Source organism: Cuculus canorus, chromosome 8 (assembly GCF_017976375.1).
Source record: "Cuculus canorus isolate bCucCan1 chromosome 8, bCucCan1.pri, whole genome shotgun sequence".
Classification (NCBI taxonomy): domain Eukaryota; kingdom Metazoa; phylum Chordata; class Aves; order Cuculiformes; family Cuculidae; genus Cuculus; species Cuculus canorus.
The window spans coordinates 18,663,905-18,682,281 of record NC_071408.1 but is presented as its reverse complement, the minus strand read 5'-3'; the positions used below and the strand labels follow the sequence as shown (position 1 = coordinate 18,682,281).

At 40.3% G+C, this 18,377-nt stretch overlaps 1 protein-coding gene across 3 annotated transcripts in view; it reads left to right on the top strand.

Annotated features, from left to right (window-relative positions):
• ROR1 (receptor tyrosine kinase like orphan receptor 1) overlaps positions 1 to 18,377 on the top strand; it is a 171,127-nt gene that overhangs the window by 41,379 nt on the left and 111,371 nt on the right. Inside the window, exon 1 of one of the 3 annotated variants that reach the window (XM_054073433.1) lies at positions 2,392 to 2,410. The exons of the other annotated variants lie outside the window; for them this stretch is intronic. The gene's annotated coding sequence lies outside the window, so the exon portion shown is untranslated. Of the gene's footprint in view, positions 1 to 2,391; positions 2,411 to 18,377 lie in introns of those variants that run through there. 3 annotated transcript variants of the gene reach the window in all.

Genomic DNA, 18,377 nt, shown 5'->3' with positions numbered 1-18,377 from the left:
TTCCTGCGGAGAGCTTCTGAATAGAAAAGTGTGAAGATGATTGCATGACAAAACCATGAAGCTGACAATTGTTAATGAGGATAGAAGAGCCCATTTCCCCTTAGTACCCGTCTCTGCCCTGGGCGTTAGCAGCAGAAACGGGTCGTTCAGAGCCTCCAGCTGTTATGGGGAAGAAGACCAAAACCCATCTGGGTAACCTCTGAGGATGGAAGGCAAGCTGATTAGCACCAGTGAGTGTGAAAAGCCAGTTGCCTGCTGAAGAGCTCTTCTTCAGTGTGTATTTGTTGTTTGTGGAACCAGGATAGTCTACCTGAGTTCCGTAGGATGCTTGATCACTCAGTAGATCTTGGGTTTAGGAGACGGCCTTAGGCTTGCTAGGCTGGGTCGTAGAATCATAGAATCGTAGAATAGTTTGGGTTGGAAGGGACCTTAAAGATCATCTAGTTCCAGCCCCCCCTGCCATGGACAGGGACATTCCGCTAGACCAGGCTGCCCAAGGCCCCATCCAACCTGGCTTTGAACACCTCCAGGGATGGGGTGTCCACAACTTCCCTTGGCAACCTGTGCCAGTGCCTCACCACTCTCATTGTGAAGAAATTCTTCCTAATGTCCAGTCTAACAGAGATCAGAGACCCATGTGAAGGAACAGCTTGTCTCTGATGTGGATGGCCGGTAGGCAACTCCTGGAAGGCAGTGTAAAAAACAGTGCAGGAGTTGGATCCTCTGAGGTTCAGGATCTTCTAGAGCTAGAAGCAAGGTATTATAGTAATTTTGTAATTCAGTGTGAGAAAATCTGTGACAACAAAAAATAGAGATATAATAAACCTATTGTGCAGTTAGTGTAAAAGAGGGCACATGGTTTTGTTTGAGGAACAGTGAGAGCAGTTAGTTTTTTGATACATTAATTTGTGTGTTTAAAATGATTCCAAGTAGGTAGGAAGTATTTTCTGCATAAGGTATTAACTGGGCCAGGCTGGCTTCCAAAGGCGATGTCTGACAGCGTGTGGTGAGTTTGACGTGGGGGATACTGGAAAGGAGATGATGTAAGTGTGAGTTAGCCAGACTGGGCTATAGACAGTCCTGGCCTATGCTATGCTTTGCAAATGCACACGTAAATTGGCCGCTTTAGTGTTGAAAACGGTCGGATTTTTTCAAAGAAAGAGCTATTTCCACAGGATTAGGTCTTTGATATTTCTGAATTGTTTTGTATTTCTAAACTGGAGAAGGCTTTGAGTATCTAATACCAACAGAGCTGGGTTGGTTTTTTTTTTTTGTAGAAAGCAAATCTGTTAGTATTAAACCAACAAACGCAGCAAAAGGAACACTTTATTTTCTTGTGAAAGTATATAGTATTTCATGTAACTTCCGTGTGTACTTCCAGTAGATTGGAGGTAATTAAAGATCAAGCACTTGTCTCTATCTAATAATCAACACTGATAAACCAGCCTTAAACTGCAGGGGGAAAAAAAGTAGTTTTCTGTAAGAAATGTGCATATCTTATCCTGAACTCCGAGGCTGGTGTAGCTCCAGCCAATGAATTTGCTTCTGAAGAAGAACTTGACCTTTTTAAAGAGAAAATCTGGTTAATCTAATTTTTCCTTGTGTGGGTCTTCTGGTGTATTACCCATACCCCTGATGTGTTGTAGTCTTTCAGGGGCTTATTACTTATTTTTAAAAGCCTGTTGCTTGACTTACTAGAGGTGTGACTGTAGCGAGCAGCTGCGTATTTCCTTTGAAGCTGATTACTTTAACTTTGAAAATATTTATGTAAGCTTTCATTCGGTTTGCTAATGCATTATATAGAAGTGACAGTAGTTTAATTAGAAAACACAGTTTGTATTTATGGAAAGTGTTCACATGCTGTCTTTTCTGAAAGCTGGAAAATTCAAGAAGGAACACAATGTTTCCCACAAACCATACATCTCCGCAATTCCACAGTCTCTCAGCAGCTGGACTAAAAAGGTTTTTAATACAAGTTATGTGTTTAATTAGGGAAGGGAGCCTTGGCAGATCTTCTGACTTATAGTTCATTTTAAAGTCTTCCCAAAAACAAGAAAAAAAAGAAAAAAAAAAAAGAAATCAATCGAATTTGTTTTAATTGTCATGTATAAATTAAGAACTCTTTTTTTTCCACTGCACAAAGATATCTTCTCTGTCCCCTCCTGATGGATTACACAGGGCAATTGCTTCCAAATGAGGAATGCCAGGCTGGAATTCAGCAGTGAGTTCTCATGGTCTCCCAGAAGGCCCTGTGCTGCCCTCGTCCTGCTGTGGGTCTGGCATAGCAGCCGTGTGGTTTCACAATGTTCTGCAAGCATTTGCCTCTTCAGTTCTTCCCACAAGACAGTTGCCCAGCCCAGAGGAAAAGGCTTGTTCTGAGAGGTCAAACCCGCTTGAGAGCAAACTGCAGGTAAGAACATACCTTGTAGGAAATTCCTGCCTGGAGTGTCCATCTGCATGTACAGCAGGAGGCAAGGCCAGGCTCTTAGTGGCTGTGATTGTGGGGTTCTCCACCACGCTCTTTCCACTTTTCAAAGCGGTAAATAGGAATTTATTCCCTTTGTACCAGTTCTGTGTGGGAGAAGGATAGTATGGTCAGTAGAAGATCAAAATAAATGAGTTTAAACCACAATAATTTAATGCAAGCATACAAATGGGCTACCAGTTCCTTCTGTTAGGTTTAAACTCTTGGTAACAAATCTAAAACAAATTGGAAAGAGAAGAGTTGCTTCAAGCTACCTGAAATTTTTAGTATCTTCATGGGGAAATACACAGTGGAGTTGAGCTCCAAGATTATTACATGGCAAGCTGGACTTAAAAATATGTTTCTATTTCTGTATCTATCTATTGGCAGCCCTGATTTTCAGGATATAGAGTTGAATATAGCTAAGGATGGACTATTCTCCATTCTCATGTTATTTTAATCTCAAATAGGGAAGTTTCAGGGGTTGCAGAGGTTAGAAGCCTCATTAATTAACTTTCTTTAAGACCTACCATGTGTCACTGGGCTGCTGCGAGGCTCTACTGCTGCCTCGCCGTCTCCTCCTTGCCCTCAAGAAGTCAAAATGCTAAACTGGTGGAGTTTACTCGATCTGACAGAGAAATTCTTCACGTCTGGCCTAGATGTCTAATGAAATTTGGTATGTATCTTGTGGGCTGGGGCAAGTGCTGGAAGCTATTAGAATGCTGAACAAAAAGCTCTATTCAAGGACTATCGCCTTCCTGCCGGGGTAATCCAAGTATCAAAAATTTAAAAATATGGGGTAGGAGACTGTGTCTGCCACAAATGAGAACTTTTAAAGGTGTCTAGAACATCCACTCACTTTAAAATGTTGCTTCTATGGTATATGATTAATTTGAAAAATGCAACAAAGAAGCCCAATATAACATATACATATATATCCAATTAAATAAAATTGAACACTTTTAATAAAGTGGAGCTGCAAGCTGGTAAAAATTTTCTCTTGTCACTCAAAGTCAGGACAGGAAAACATTTTTCTTTCCCTTGAAATAGCTGTATTTATTATATCTGACCTGTTTAACATTGCTGGTTCTACTTAAGAACTAGAAAGAAACAAACGCTTTTCATCATTTGATGCCTTTTTTGTAGCATGAAATTGTGTTACCAAGAAAAATAAGGTAGAAATGGTTTTCAAAACACAGCCCAGAATAATCAAACATTCTTTTTTCTTAAATGCAGCTGGTTAATCTTAATTATTTGAAACTATTATAAATTATTTACTTTCTGGACAGCAGCTTGTTCTAATTTTTAAGCCTTAAAACAGCTATATATGGGGTTTAGTTTTCAGTAGTTTCTTCGTGAAAGGTGAAAATGCAGTGAGAATACTCATAGTGCTTAGAGAAAACCAGAACATATTAATCGTTACAGCTTCCAGTTGAGTTATCCTGCCTATTATTTGCTTTTAGTTGCTTCCTGGTGAAACAGTTCTAGACAATGGGAGAGCCACTGAAGTCCGTTCTCTGCTTGGTTTACTTTTAGTGTATATTTTTGGCTATAGTTTTGTGATATTTATACAGAATTCATTTTTGGTGTCATATACTGTCCTGGATTAGCCTGAAGAGCGGACCTGCTACATCATGGTTGTGCTAAACATGTATAGACTTCCATAGTCATAAGTGTGAGTTATTTATAGTGTCTTTCATTTTATTTCAACCACTTTATGTTAGCCAGTGAACTGTGCAGCTGGTACCAGGCAAGTCAACTCGAAGATCAGCAATGTTGTGGCCCCAGCAGGCAGGTGCTGTGGGTGCTGAAGTAAAGTGAGAATCTTTCTGTTGGAATCACAGGAAATAGGCAAAGAGAAAGGAGCCAAGACCTATATGGGGTGGGTTTGTACAGACAAAGTTCAAACTTGCAGCGCATCATTTCACAGTAAAATCCAGTTGTAGCAAATGCCTACGAATGCTTGTAGGAGGGCATGAATCTCTCCTTTGAAACTTTTTCCCCAGTCCATTCTCCGAACAAATCTTGGATGAACATTGGACTAATTGCTTATTTCCCTCCCTGTTTTACCAGTGTGCTTTAAATATGAGAGACAAAAATTCAGTATGTGTGTTTTACACTTTCAGTTTACTTATCTCCCCGGAGGTTTTGAAGTGAGAAATGGCATCTAATCTACATTACTACGCCATTCTTATTGTACAGAATACACACAAGATAAACCTTCTCTTTTAATAAAAGTCAGATCTAATTTATTTACTACCTATGGCCACTCATTTGTCTGTCTTGCAACTCTTTAAGGTGCAAAGGCAGCTGAAACAGCATCGACTCTGCTTGTAGGACAAAGATTTTACTCTTACTCTGTCTTCTATAGCAGGAATGTGAGCCAAAGCCTACTCAAGTCAACAGGAGTCTTTCCACTGGCACTGGTCTGTAGTGTGACTATTGAGATTGGCTGAGACAGAAGGCTTTAATATGTAGATGTTTTCTTCCATAAATGGCAGTGAGCTGTCTTACAAATAAAATAATAATAGACTTGCATTATAGAGCTCCTTTTTTTCTGCTGACTTCAAAATGCTTCCTTGTTTACATGAAGTTCCCAGCTGTCTTGTTGGAGAAACTGAGGCACACAGAAGTAAAATTGAAAATAACATGGTGCAACAGCAAGGCTTAGAATAGTGCTTGGCCTAATTTTCGTTCATAGAAAGTATCCTTGCTTTCATCAGTTTTCAGCTGTCCTGAAGGAAACCCAAGTACTTTTTGCCAAGATGCCAGTGTACAAGCATTAGTGAGAAGACAGTAAGTGAAAGCCCTGGCTACGAGATGTAAATGTATCGTTTTAATGTACATCGGGTGATGGTGTCCTCTTTCTACTGTACCTGTGTTCAATGTTGTAACATAAAAATATTGCATAAACCATAGCAACAGCTATGAAAACTGGTAATGTATTAAATTGTTCCTTTTCAGTTTTCTTTCTTTATTGTCTGGCTTTCTCTTTGTCCTTAGTAGCTTCCCTGAAGCATGTTTCTTATTTCTGTTCTCCAGAGTTTACGCTAGGAGTAACTGTACTGATGTAGAGTCACAAGTGCATTTTTGGCTCTCTGTTGTCAAGGAGTTGAAACTGAGGTAATTTCATGCCCTGAACTTGAGGTGCTGTGTGATGAGAGAGCACAAGCATGGTCTTATTCTAAGGCGTTTGTCCTTAGGTACAGCTTGGAGATTTTGAATTCTTAAAGTATGAAGTTATATATCAAATTACACTTATCCGTTATATAGGAATTTGAAAATACATTAATATCTGTTCAGCTTTGTTTGTGCTTCTACTTCACTGGCCCATACGGTGTAAACTTAATCTTTAACCAGATTGTTTCCAAAAGGAAAAAATTCATTGGGGCAGAAGACTTGTGCTTCTGGCTGGAGTGAGGTTCATAGGCTGAGCTGATTTTACAGTGGTCTGAGTGAATGGATATGTTGCCAGTTTCTTTTATTATATTCTCACAAAAGTCGAAAAGAGCTGGGGATGTGCACAGAACATCCGTACAGAAAGGAGGCCAGGGCAGCTTTTGTGTGTTTTCTGCACTTCAGATGAGACTTTTAGTTTTGTTTCTAAATAATTACTTTAAGCCATCCCTTGCAAGCTAAAGCAGCTTGGAATGATTATAGCTAGCATAAAACTGTAGATAACATTAAAAAAACAAGACTCCAGGTCTTAGGCCTTCTAGCAGCCCCTTGAATGTGGGCTGTTCTTTTGATTTGTTTTGCCTTGTTGAGTTCTGTTGCTGGTCACTGTGCGAGGCAGGTTGCTGGGTTTGAGGCCATTTCTGTATTGCTCTGCTCTCTCCGCTGGGTCTCGGCAGTTGCACATTTTTCTATGCAAGAAACTGTTGGAAAACTTCTATTTTGAAAAAGTCTTTATGTGCTACTTCTGTATTATCAACACAAGTAGGACGATTAAAATTCTAACTCCATCCTAATCATTTTTAAGTAGAAAATTGTAAGGATTCTCTTTCAAGCTGGAGGCTAAAAATTGTGACTGCTTGGCACTAATTTCATATTGAAAATTATTATATGGGAGAAACGGGAAGAGTAGTAATAATTCAGTTTGACTGCTAGACTTACGGCAATCTGTCGTAGCTGGAGGGAATAATTTTTCTCATGGGACGAGCAGTATGATTTCTAGGTATGTGATCTAGTTGCTGGGTACTTAGTACATGAACAGTGGTATTTAATTTAGCTGTTAGCAGTTTTGTTCTTTTAATTCTTGTCTTTGACATTGTGTTTGCTTTGATGGGGTTACATTTGCTCTAGATGTAAACTGCTGAATCTTTATGGCCTCCAATGACTTGCACCTGGTTCGACACTGGTTCTGGGAAACAGATATAGAGTAGTTTGGCAATTTTAATCATCTTCAATATAGAGCTCAGGCAAGTGGTGCTTTTTGTATTATGTTTTACTTCCATCTTCTGTGAAAATGGAGAAAATAGTAACAGAAACCACACTCCTGCTTAAGAGAAAGAATGTTTTAATTTCTTAAAAAGTTAATAATTCATTACTTTGTTTCTGTCTGTACAGCTATTAGTGAAATAGGCTGTAAAGATCAACCTGATTGCCTGAAGAAAGCTCTTCTATGTAACCATGCGTAAAGAAATGGGAAGCACCTGCCAGGTCCTGTGTAAGGCAGGCCTGGCTTTAAACTCCAAAACAAGTATAGCAAATGGTACTGAAGTGGTGCACTGGGACCAGCTGATAATCCAACGCTGAATCGAATTTCCAGATTTCACTTCTCATGACAATGGTATTCCAGCTTTATGCTTCTTAGATTTGGAAAGTAATATATGTTTTCCTTACTGGTTTTGTTCTCATTTTCGATCATTTGCAAATTTCAAATGCATAATGTGACAAAGTCAAGCAGAGAGATTCCACCAAACATCAGAAATCTGGTATTTTCATGCTGAAAACTTAGGCACTCTAAACGCCAAGGCTGAAATCGAGTAAGTGCTTAAAAGCTTGACCCAAAGTCTGTTGGGTCAATGTAAAAACTCGCACTGAATGTTCCTGGGCTTTGATCAGGCTGTAGCTAATGTACAATTTATCAAGTTATTCCCATGCTTTTCCTTTTCTTTTCTCTAAAGTTCACAGAGGAAGTAGGTTTTGTTAGTGACAAGAATAAAACTGAAAGATGAATGGAGGGGTAAAAGTATGCATGCGCTGAGGGCTTGCTCTTGCTTTCAGCAATCCAGGTGTGGGTCTTGGTATCTTGTAAGATCAGTTGCACTGCTGATTTTACAAGAGATTTGATGATTTACATTGTATGCTCTGTGGAGGGGTCAGCCTCAGCAATGCACACCTGTGTACCTGTGACCAGGGCAGTCTGTGGTCGGCTCAAAGTGCAGGTCTTTGTTTTGTATCTGTCATTTCCTAATATTAAATTGATTTGAAGAGTGTTGAGGGTTCACAATTTGGCTAGCACATTAAAAACAAAATGAATGCAGAAAGCATAGTTTTCCACTGCCAGTTGTCTTGCACTGTCTTTCAGTCCTTGGCTCACATACAGGAACCCCTTGCCAAAGTCATGTGCAGGAGCAGGTGCTGGCATAACGAAGAATACACAGTAGAAATCTGTCTTTATACAGGGTAAAAAGTAGTCACAACAGCTCTTGTCTTTTGATTTCTATTAGCCCAAGCTCCTAATGTATCTGCTATGTAGTAGTACTTACACCATTTTTGTGTGTCTCCTTAAAGACTTGTTTGTGTAAATGTCTTATTTATAAAATAAAATAAGGCAACTGATACAAAGTAAAAGCTTGAGCTAGTGTTTGGGAAAAATTTGGAAGATCTTACTGCTTAATGCCTAGCAAGTTCTCATGGATTGCGTGTCCTGCTTCAGCATAACTCCTTATTTGCCTCTGCAAATATTGATAGTGACATTGTCTCTCTTTGAGGTGTTCAGGGAAGAACTGCAGTGGCTGTGTTATGAGATACATAGCAGGAGTGGGCTGATGGTGTATAAGCAGATATGTCCCTTTATACAATTACCTACGCTGTGTGCAAATTCATTTATGAGAAAGGATAACAGTAGCTGTGCTGGCACGCAAGGGTATGGTATTTTTCCTTTTTTCCAACCTGGCAGCCTTTAGTGACTCACTTCAAAGGCAAAATGAAGTCTTTATTCCTGTATACCATTGCTATTCATTCCCTTGCTAATCCATAAGCTTGCAAGACTTATGCCATGACTAAACCACATAAACTGATATGTAATACAGAAGAATTCAGAGGAAGAAAATAACACAGCAGAAAACCCCCAAATATTTGAACGGCACGGTTCTGTAGGTGGATTTTATTTCTGCCTTTGAGATAGCTTTCTCCTCATTTTGGTTGAAGAACGGAGATGGAAAGCATCATGAAAACTGTCTTTGTCCTGCGCAGGCCTGCCCCACAGATAACAACCCCTTTGATCTGAGCCCCTGTTGGAGTCAATCTGTCGGGGTGAGGTACAAGCGAATTCATCGTTTTGGGGGACCTGCTGGATAAGGGAATAAGCAGAAGCAGTTGCTTGTAGAGCATAATCCACTGCGCTTACCTTGCAGCAACTTGTTTTCATGTCCATTTCCTGAAGTGGTTTTCCTTGTTTCTGCTGCTTTCTCATAGCTGTTTTTTCCTGAGGGTTTCTTGGGTTCTGTGTTTTTGTTTGTTCTGCTTAATTTTTTTTTTATTTTGGTTTGTTTTTTGAATGAATCTCTGCATTTCACTGGAGTTAATAACACCTTCTTTTCTTTTTGAATAACCACAAGTGGTTAAGAGCTGTCTCCTCTAGTAAGCAACACATGCAAAACTGCAGTAACTTCTGCTGCTGTTGACTTGCTTTTTCCACTGCCTCCTGGAGTAATGAACCTCCATAGTGCAGCTTGAAGGGCTGTTTGTCACCCTCAGGGAATCACTGTCAATATTCCCTGCAGCGTTTTGCCTTCACTTGGAGGTCTCGCATCAAGGTACTGACCTGATCTGACATCTGTCACCTTCTTTGACCCCAAAACCATCACAATGTGAGGTGCTATTATTGCAGGAACACCTGTGACGTGTTTTTTCCTACTGGAAAAAAAAATAATTCAGTTTTTCTTTCACACTAATTTCATTTCAGCACCATGTTTTCATCATCCAGAGGTAATGATTTGAAATTACTTAATTTTGCTTCCAAGGATAGCAATCAGGATTTAATAAAGACTCACTTGACAGAATTTACTGTCTCATCATATGGTATTTTAAGGATTGTGGACAAAAATAGGAGAAGTACAAGTACTTTTGTACTCCAAGAAGCAGAAGGCTTGTGCATGTCTAAGGTCATGGCATGTTTTATCCTTGTTCGAACTTGTTAGGAAACTCATGATTTTAAAGCCCACTTAGACCTTTTTCATTACCTCTTGATATTTGCTGGCTGGTGGGAGGTCGTTATATTTTGGGTATAATATATATGTACACTATGCATGGTTACAAGTCATTATTAACCCTGGCAGCTTATTTGTCGTTCCACTGTTTGCAGGTTTTCTTTTTTTTTTTTTTTTTTCCTAAACTAAAAACAAGGCAAGCAAATAAGCAGTGTTTGGAAGGTTTGTTATTAAATGCCTGTGATTTGCATATCTGACACACTCAATGTCTTTCAAGATTTCTGATGGATGAAAAATAAAATCACAGAGCAACTTAGGCTGGAAGGTAGGTCATCAAGTCTGAGCTCCCATTCAGAGCAGTGCCTGCTTTGGAGTTAGATCCAGATTTGGAGTTAGATCAGGTTGCTCATAGGTTGAATGGTTTCTGTCTCATGGACTTGGTGGGGTTAAAATCCATTTGCTAAGTGATAATACTTGAGGTTAATAATATTTCTTGAACACTCAGTTCCTTGAAATAAATGTTCTGGACGTGTCCCATGTTCCAGTACAAGTCCGTATTGTCACTAATAGCCTTTCCATAATACAGTATTTTCTCCTAACAATGGATTAGAGAGAAAGAAGGCTGCTTCTCAGTGACTAAATGACACTTACTCTTCTGCTTATTATTCAGCTATTCCCCAGCTGCTGACAAAAGGTGCTTTCACTAAATATAGAGCAGCTAGCCATCTCCTCTGTGGTGGTAAATACTGTAAATTCCAAGTGCCTTACAAATCAGCTTGGCCGAAACATTGCATTTAGGGGAAAAAAGTCTACTCTCTTATTAAAAGCAGAGTTTTGCAGGAAATTATGCATTTCAGATTTTTTTCTCCATTTTTCCTTAGAAGTATGTTGTTTTGATTTTTAAATTCTAATGAAATAGTGAAAACTCTTATGGAAGGATTTCCATCATTAGGGATTATGTGTGGGAAGAAAAACATTTCTTGCCCAGTTATGATTTTAACCTGCACTGCCCCAGTTCCCAGCATTCATGTTTTCCAGTAGTCCTTGTTCTCTGAGAATTTTCACTAAGAGCTAATTTTTTTAATTAGGCATTTGCAAGCACACGTATGTTTGCATCAGCGAGTGCGTTTTATCCGCTTCATGTGTGCACCTTTGAACAGGAATTTCTGTGGATATGTAGATTTAATACGTGTTTGAAAACTCTGCTCTTACCGTAGCTGCCTTTTGAGCACTGGCGCCATGATTTCCTAAGGGAGATGCGCTGCAGCGCTCGCTCCCATCTGATCACCAGGACAGTGATTGCGGTTAGAGATAACTGGCAATATCTTTTAATTAAAAGGCTTGCTGGAGAGCAAAGGGCACTCTGCCAATCATCGTAACAACTGTTGCTGCTGAGAAATTATAATTGCATGCTTTGGCACAAATAGCCTGTGCCCGCCCACCCATGCTTTCAGGTATGGTTTTTATCTCCTTATAACTTAATTGTTTGTGTTCACAAAGGATGTGGCATTTGTGTTTTTATTTTTCTTTAACTGTCATGTGGTTTTCATTCTGCTGTTCTCATTGCGTCTAGGGATTTTTAGCCTTTTGCAGCAGGCAGGAAGAATTGTTGCTTTAGTTTATAATGCCCTGTCAGGCTTGTGACCATAAATAATCCATGGTGGAGCAGTGATTACACTGCATTTCTCCAGGAGCCGCAGGCTACCTTTGCACTGGACATGCACCCATTGCATTGCTTTAAGCATTTCAGTGGTTCTTATTTTCAGTTTATTTTAAAAAGTTGCAAATGGACAATTTTTTAAATTGTTTGTTATTGTTATTTAAGTTGATTTAGTATTTAGACTTTTGCATTTGTGCTTTAAAGGGACTGCAAATTAAAACCAGTTCAAGTCAGGAATGTGTATTCACTACAGCTTTGGAACATGTATGGCATCTGAAGTTTATGGCTTTTAAAGCAGTTGCCCTCTTTCAAATGTTTCTAATAAGATAGAGTGTGGTGATTTACACCTCTTGAGATATTGAACTGCTATCCAAGAATGTTGTTTGGCTCTTAAAAAAAGAGATCATTGGTGGGCCCGATTTTGGGAAAAGAAAAAACCCCGATGTTATTTCATTGAGACTTAAGCATTATGTGTGTAAAAAGAATTCATTAGTTAACACTATTGCTGTACACCACGAAGGCGTTTGGGATCCATCAACTGTGAGTTTCTAGAAAGGACAAAGAAGAGAGCAGAGCCCTTGCATGACCTGCTTTTCCTCTCTCTCCAAAAGGCTTCATTGTACCAGGAAAAGAAAATTTGATTCTGGTCCCGAAGGAGGCTCTTTGTTTCTGAGCTGCTAGACTCCAGGGGAGCTGAGGCTGTGCCCAGGTTATGCAGCTGGGAGTAATGTGGGTTGATCACGGTTGGGCTCCCCACCACTACTGTATCGCAGCAGGGTGGTTTGCATGTAGGGGAGAAAGCGTTTGGAAACAGTGAGCTTGGATTTTTGTACATGTGTCTATATTTTAATATAAAACATGGTGTGTAGCACTCAAGGCTGTGTTTCAGTCTGGATGCAAAACATGAAGCATGGGTAAGGAAAGCAAAGGGAGAGAGTAAACAGAATGAAATCTCACATGGCTCATTGGAAGAGGAAAGACTTGGAAGAAGGCATTTTGGAAGAGCTTCTAGGGATAAGAAATGGTGTCTTAACTTGGGAACTTAACTGTGATGTGTTTTTCAACTTGATTTTTTTTCTAATGTTACAATTAAGGTGTTTTTTCCTTAAATAAAACAGAGAATGTTGTGATTTTTATAGATTATCTACACTCACTCCATAGCTGTGGGCCAGCGCCGCTTCCACTTGTGCTGTCCCTGATTTTCATTAGGGGTTATCAAATTACATTTGCACACCCTGAGATGAGTTACAAATGATGTTTGCCTATTCGTTTGACCAGAAGAACTGGGGAGGGGAGGCATGAAGAGGGTGGGAGGAGGTTTGGGTCTGTCCTAGTGAGCGTGGATTGAATTTTAATCAGTGTGGCATTTCCTCTTCCTGCGGGCCAGAGGTACACCTGTGTTTTTCTTTAAGTATTATAAGGAACAGTTGATGGGAAGGACAGTTTGAAGGGAAGCGTGTTACAGCCCATCTGCATACACTGGCTTCAAAGAGTGTACACAGTGCTCTAGCTGATAATTTTAAAAAATTAGAGAGAGTGAGATCTCTTGATGGAGCTAATAGAGCTCCAGTTAAGCTACTTTAACAAAGCATCCATCATGGAGAGGAGACCTCAGGGCAGATACAAAAAGTCAAGGAGCTGTTGTGTGATGAAGTCTTAAATGATTTCTTAACCTTCAGGGCTAGTTTCTTGTTATGAGGTTATGTTTTATTTCAAAGGACAAACAGTGTTCTTAATTTTATTCTTTATTTTGTACAACCCTATTTTAGAAAGCTGTAAAATCACATATGCTATTTTCTGTCCTGGATCTTTTTCCGCTCCTGAGAACTTTAACGGGAATTGTCACTCCCGGGGCCGTTTTGCAGCTTGGCTGGTGTGTGGCAACACAGTATTTCCTGAATGTCTCTGGCACCTTTATTGGCACACATCGGGGGTTTGGCAGGTGAGTGCAAGAGAAATGTAGGCAATGCTGTAACCACATTTTAGACACAGCAACACGAGAGCTACAGGGTCACAAATGTGAGAAGAGAATCTCGAATCTACAAAACTGGGAACGGTTTGCTTGTGTTCTCCCCTGTGAATTAACTTGTTTGTGTTTTTAAAGGATGAAAATTTGAGTTGTGTGAAGAAAGATGATTACCACTCACGTGGGACTAGAGCATTTAAAAGCTGTGGTTTTGTGCAGGGCTGCACGGAAAGCCAAACCTGTGAAATTCTCTTTAATGGGAATGGGGCCCTAACTCAGGGCAGGCTGCCTGGGGGGTGCGTGGAGCCATCCGCCTGGAGAGCTGGGGCTCCTTGGGAGACATAGTCCTGGGAACCATGTTTCCAAGCTCTGGGCTGCCCTTTAATCTGCCAGGTGGGCTGAAGGGAAGCCAGGAAACTGGAAGTCTTGGGAGCCACGGCTCCAAAGTGTCTGGCTCAGCTATGGTTGCAGGCTCTGGCTCCATGTCAGCTACTGATGGGGAGCCAGAGATCCCTGCTTCCCCACAACCTCCCGAGGAGCTGCACTGGAGGTGGAGCATGCAGGCAACCAGGAGCAGTGGGAACCAGCAGGCACACTGCCAAAGGGCTGGGAGCTGGAAGGGCAAACTCCCTGTTAACCTAGGAAGACCGCTTGGTGGGACTGTAGTCAACACTGAGGGTCCCATCACAACCTGAGCAGGGCTCTGCAGTAAATAATTCAGAACTGACCCATCTCCAGGTAATGTTTTGATTGTGCAGGTTTGGCATTCTCCAGTGGAAACTCACTCTCATAAAGAATTTGTGACCAGTAGTTTTAAAATCCAGGTATTTTTTCCTTTTCAAACACAAAGTAATTTTGTTGATTAAAGACTTGCTTTTGTAGCAATGTCACCCTTCCCCCCCTTTTGTTCCTTTGTTGCTGTTTGTTATTCATGATTTCTGGTTACCTTCCCATATCAAGGGGTGTGTGATCAATACATTTTTCATGTGCTGGAGTATAAATTCAGTGATGTGCAACAGAGGGAAAATCTGGTTTCAATGGAATTCAGTACAAATTTGAGACGAATGAATTTTACTGCTGCTTGCCAGGACTAGAAATTTAGGGCCCTGCTCATGTCATCAGATTGATTTATGTGGTGGTGTAATGAAATTTAGTCCTTTAAAATGTGTTGATTGGATCTTCGAGAAGATGCATCTTCAATTGGGAGGTGTATTGGAAACACTAATTGTAATCATCTGTCATTATATTAATAAATTACATATTACACCTTAATTGAGGAAAACAAAGCAAAACCAACAACCCCAAAACAAAAAACAAAACAAAACAAAAAACCCGAACCTCAAGGATCCCGGGGAAACCACTACCTTTGCAAACAGCTAAAAACTCATATTCGAAGACCTCCATACATTATTTACAGTTATTGCATAAACATGTTGCACAACAGCTATACTGTTAGCAAAATACATAAACACATACTTACAATATTTCTCAGAGCAGATCATACCACAGGGGCTGCTAACATGTTTTCTGGGACTTCACTACTTCTTCCAGCCAGCCTGTTCACAGCTCTGAAGGGAGGGTAAACCCAAGGAGCATGGAAACTCCCAGCATGCTTGCATGTAGAATGCATGCCATGGTTTCTTGGACAGGCAGTCTTCTCAGGGTTGCAGATTTCTTTTCCCAGCATCAAGATTATGATCTTAACTTTTTTATTCATCTGGTGCTGTTGTGCCCCTGTCTGACCCATCTCTCACATTCTGATTTAGGAGCATGGTTCCTCTCTTCCTTTCATACTATTCTTTCTAGTACCTATCCTAATTTTCTTTTTCTCATAACCAAGCCCTAAATCCCTTTTGTCCCCTCCACATAAGCTGGTGTTTCTTGATGGAAATTTTTGGTTCAGCCCAAGTTCTGTCCCTTTAAAAGAAGCTTTGTATATTGGGTTGGATTTCCCAAGAACCCTTTTCCTTTGCCTGCTTATTGTCCTAGGTAAATAGGAATTTTTTGGCTGATCTTTCTAGGGCAAGATTCTGTCCTCTGTATTTTTTCCCTTTCGGAACATGTGGAGAACATGGAAAAAAGCAGAAGGGAAGAGGGAGCATACCAACCAACAGGATATTGACTAGGGATCATTGATGAGTACAGGCAGTTGAAAAGGCAAATGAAATCCTGCGGTGTATCAGGTAACTGATATCAAAGTTTCAGTGTAAAATAAAAGGTTCTGGAAAGACCCCATCCGAAATTCTCTGCACACGTTTGGGTTATGACTCTGAAGACCATCACTGATATGGACAGGCTTCTTGGTGGGACTGCAGGTATGGCTTCTTCTGTCAAGCAAAGTGCTTGCTGCAGTGAATGTTACTGAAGAAAGCATTTATCCTTATAAATGCCAGACAGGCAGGGAACATAAGGCAGAGATTAATGCTGATGCAAAATTAAATTTGTCTAAACTGGCCATCAGTAACTTTAAGTTAATATTTTCAAAGTGGAAAGGCTGTTACACACTAGAATGGCTTTCCAGCAGGAGCAGTTTGGACAAGAAACTTAATTAGTTTGAAGATGGCACTCATTCAGTACAGTGTGCCTGCAATAAAAGCTAACTGCACCAAATCGCCCAATGTGTGACTTTAACCCATCGTGGCTACCCACAGCCTCCAGCCTTCAGTACTCTGGAGGTTGTTTTGCACCTCCTGGCATTCCCCACAGGGCTGTCTGTCGCCTCGGTAGCATCCTGCCCACCCGCTGCTGCCAACGGCCCACCCATTCCTGATGCTTCTCAATGAAAGGACATTTTGTGGAGCTGATTCACTGCTGTGTTTTTGCTCTCTGCTCCTTTGTATAATCCTTGCTCTTTCAAGCTAACAGCTTCCCGTCAGATGGCTTGCCAATAGCAATTGTGATCTTAATGCTTCATGCCAGGTTCATCTCTCTGTCCTTGCATGGTAAATGAGGCTTATGTGTACACCAGAGAGTGCATCTTTCCTTTTGTAAGGCCACAGTTAATTGCAATTAAACAGTCAACCTTTGTAAAATTAATATTATTATTGCTGAGCTATGCATGTGCTCTAACTTTGGGAATGGCTAACTAATGACAAATGTCAAGCAAATACAAATGTAGCCCTTTGCTTACTGGGATTTTTAATATATATTAATCACCTGTTTGCCTTGGCAAAAGCGTATATTTTAGATATTCAAATCAGTGGGAAAGTAAACTAGTAACTTTGCTTTAAGTATAATCTGACATCTGTTTCTTTCTTCTTTTCTGTTCAGCTTCCTTCATTATGCTTTTTCACAGCTTTCTTTGTTCTCAGATATGTTAATTTCTTGGGTTGTTTATACCACATACCTAAACTGTGGATTCTAAAAAGTTCTTTAGAATTTAAAGTTGCTCTTATTATCCTGAAACCACCACTTATACATGTACAAGCAGAGCTTGTGGGAGTACCCCACACAGCAAAGTTACTAACCTTGAGTGTTTCCAGACTGCTGGAAATTTTTGTATTACATTTGATGTGACAGGACAGACCATCTGAATGAACTCTGCGTGCTTTTACTTGTGAGCATGAAACCAGCAGCTGATGTTCCCAAGCTGAGCCAGGCATTACCTTCCTTTTCTCAGTGTCTGTTGCTGCTCCACAGAGCTGTGGTTCAACTGCACTAAACAGACAACCTTGTGGTTGCAGAATCCTAATATTGGGGTTAACTTCCTGCAGTCATGGTCTTCAGCAGACCCAGCATGAGCACAAGTAGACCATAGGAGGTAAAGCTCTGTAGCTTACTCTATGAATTGTTTGATTTGTTTTTCTGAACACAACACAATTGATGAGACAGTACGATATTCCCTAATAAATATAGGCAGTATGTAATCTTGATTAATGAATCATAAGTGCAACTGTTTACTGAAAGAACTATTTGGAACAGAAGGGATGTATTTTTATTATTGCTGTTGTTTTAATTGTGGTGGCAGTCTCTCACCATTGAGCAAGAGGACCCCCAAGATACATAAATTGTTCATAATTTGTGAAATGTGATTATTCACAATGGGAAACAAAGGGTATGTTGCTATCTTGATTCCGAATGAGCTATCGTGTTTCATGTAGTTCCCCAAAAGTGCCCCCACTGGAAATAAGTATTACTTAAAAAGAGAAACCCAGAAATAACCTTCTGACTGCAGGCCCTCTCGTCTGAATTGTACATGTGGTTAGGTTGGAGGTCATGGATGTGTTGCAGGAGGAGCAGGGCTCTTTGCCGTGGCTGGAGGTAGAAAGGATTTCAGTTCTTCTCATGACTGGTTCCTAATGTTTCACAAGTACACATTTCTTTCAAAATTTAAGAGAAGAAAAAACGCATTTTGACTAAGGAATGTGATTCCCTCTCCCCCAAAAGAGATATTTATTCAAAAGCTGGAGCAGGTCCAGTTCAAATGTTGAATACTGAGCCAGTACAGAGACGTATAGCACATGTTCATCACCATGCAGGTGCGAGGGGAAAGGGAGTTTAGGCTTGAGCTGTTTTGAAATATTACTTTTACCTACATGTTTGACATTTTCTAGCTCTTTTATAAGGAGTGATGGAAATCTACGTTTTTCCTCCTTTAATAAAATGAACTTCTTGCTCGTTAAAGGTGCTAGATTGACAACTGTGGAGACTGAAGTCTTCTGTTTACCCAGAGAATAAGCACAGCATTGGAAATCTGCAGTACAGACTTTCTTCAGGTGCTGCCTAAGCTAATGTGCCTCAGTCTTGACCTGGTGAGAAATTCACCCATTCTTGTTACAGCTTTAGCTTTTGTGATCAAACTTTGCAAGGGAGGAGTCAGTTCAGCCTAGTTCTAATGAGGCTGTTATTCCTTTAAGAATTTTTTTGGACCTAAGCAGACCACCCCACAAGCAACCTCCGGAGTGTGTG